Source organism: Carlito syrichta, unplaced genomic scaffold, assembly GCF_000164805.1.
Source record: "Carlito syrichta isolate Samal-C Ts95f unplaced genomic scaffold, Tarsius_syrichta-2.0.1 Scaffold315593, whole genome shotgun sequence".
NCBI lineage: Eukaryota > Metazoa > Chordata > Mammalia > Primates > Tarsiidae > Carlito > Carlito syrichta.
This window is the reverse complement of record NW_007259689.1, coordinates 1116271-1118602: the sequence shown is the minus strand read 5'-3', so window position 1 is coordinate 1118602 and position 2332 is coordinate 1116271.

The window sequence follows — 2332 nt, the reverse complement described above, 5'->3', positions numbered from 1 at the left end:
TGGTGACCGGGAGCGGCCACTGCACTCCAGTCTGGGCGACAGTGAGACTCCAACTCAAAACAAAAACAAAAACAAAAACAGATGGCTGTGGCTTGTCAATGGATAGCAGGGTCTAATTTCGCTGATACTATCTTATTCCAACAGGAGTGACTACCAGAGTACATCTTTTTTTCTTTTGAGTTGGAATCTCACTCTGTTGCCCAGGCTGGAGTCCAGTGGCCTGATCATGGCTCACTGCAACCTTGAACTCCTGGGCTCAGGCGATCCTTCTGTCAGCCTCCCGAGTAACCGGGATTACAGGTGTGTGCCACCATACCTGGTTAATTTTTTTTTAATGCTTTGTAGAGATGAGGTCTTGCTATGTGACTCAGGCTGGTCTCCAACTCCCAAGCGATCCTCCCACCTTGGCCTCCCAAAGTGCTGGGATGACAGGCATGAGCCACCACGCCTGGCCTGGAGTGCATTTTCCCTGAGAACCCTTTTCCCTGGCAGTAAAACAAATTGTCTCAAATCTTCAATACAAAATAAATTCCACCTGGCCACACTGTGGCTGGATCTTAAGAATCACATTGGATGAGTTCCATGGCTATTTTGAAATGATATATACAGGGTGTCTGGCAGTTCTGCGTGTTTAACTTATTTCCCCATAAGTGTGGCTTCAAGATATTGCTTCTTGCCAGAGTTCTGAATTGCAATTTAGCCATTTTCTTTTTCTTTTTTTTTTTTTCGAGTTGGAGTCTCTGTCGCCCAGACTGGAGTGCAGTGGCCGCTTCCGGCCACCGCAGCCTCAACCCGCTGGGCTCTGGCGATCCTTCCACCTCAGCCTTCCAAGTAGCCGGAATTACAGGCACACGCTACCACGCCCAGTTAATTTTTGATTTACTGAAGAGATGAGGTCTCACCAAGTTGCCCAGGCGAACCCGCCTGGTTCAGGCAATCCACTCACCTCAGCCTCCCAAGGCGTGGGATTACAGGCTGAGCCACCGAGCCCGGCTAATTTAGCCATTTTCAGTGGAAATATTAAATAATTTTGAGGAAACTTTAAAACCTATTTTTATTGTCATTTTTCTTATTGAATTTTGGATATAGCTTTAAGATGAACTGGTAAGAGATGAACAGAAAGGTGACTGTTAAGCTCAGATTGAAGCAATTCAGAATTTTGCAGGTGGTTATATTTGATGTCGAATTTATCTGCTTATTCTAAAGTGGAGGCTACGGCCACCATGTTTCCTAGTCTTGGCCCCCTTCCCTATCTCGAAGAAGTGAATCAATCTCTCTCTCTCTCATTTACTTTTAAATCAACTATATTTTCTAATCTAAAAAATAAAGTAGAAAAAGCTTGGACTTCCAGATGAAATCAGTGTCACAGCTGTCTTCACCGATGTGTTCCATGGGACTCCCCGATGGCCCCAGCCCTGCAAGGTCCCTCCCAAGGGCTCCAGCTCCCTTCAGTCCCCTGAGGCCCGGGAACTGGGCCACAGGACCAGTGTGGCAACAGGACCCACCTCCAGGTGTGGCAATGATTCAGGCTGGGCTTCGGTTTTCTTTACGTAATTTCTTGATGCCCATGTCCGATGCAGCTAAACTTAGCTACCATCCTCTATGATGTACATTCTGAAAACCTTAATTCTGGAATTAACTTTTTCCTCAATAAAGTCATCACTGACTTTTTAAAATATTTTTTTGAGTCGGGATCTCTGTCACCCAGGCTGGAGTGCAGTGGCACCATCATGGCTCATCACAGACTCCAAATCCTGGGCTCAGATGATCCTCCCACCTCAATCCTACCTCAGCCTCCCCGGTAGTTGGGACTACAAGGATATGCCACCACTCCCAGATCACTTTTTTACTGTAGAGACAGAGTCTTGCTGTGTTGCCACGACTGGTTTCAAACTCTTGGGCTCATGTAATCCTCCCACCTGGGCCTCCCAAAATGCTGGGATTATAAGCATAAGCCACCACGCCCAGTTATGATTGGCTTTTTGTTGTTGTTGTTTTTGAGTTGGAATCTCACTCCCTCACCCAGGCTGGGGTGCAGTGGCACACTCATGGCCACCCCAGCGTCAACCTGTTGGGCTCAGGCGATCCTTCCACCTCAGCTTTACAAGTAGATGGAACTACAGGCGCGCACTACCACACCTGGCTAATTTTTTGATTTATTGTGGAGATGAAGTCTCACCAAGTTGCCCAGACTGTTCTCGAACCTGTGGGCTCAGGCAATCCTCTCACCCCGGCCTCCCAAAGTGCTGGGATTACAGGTTTCAGCCACCGTGCCCGGCCACGATGCTTTTTTTAATAGTGGAATTTTCGCCGGGCTCGGTGGCTCAGCCTG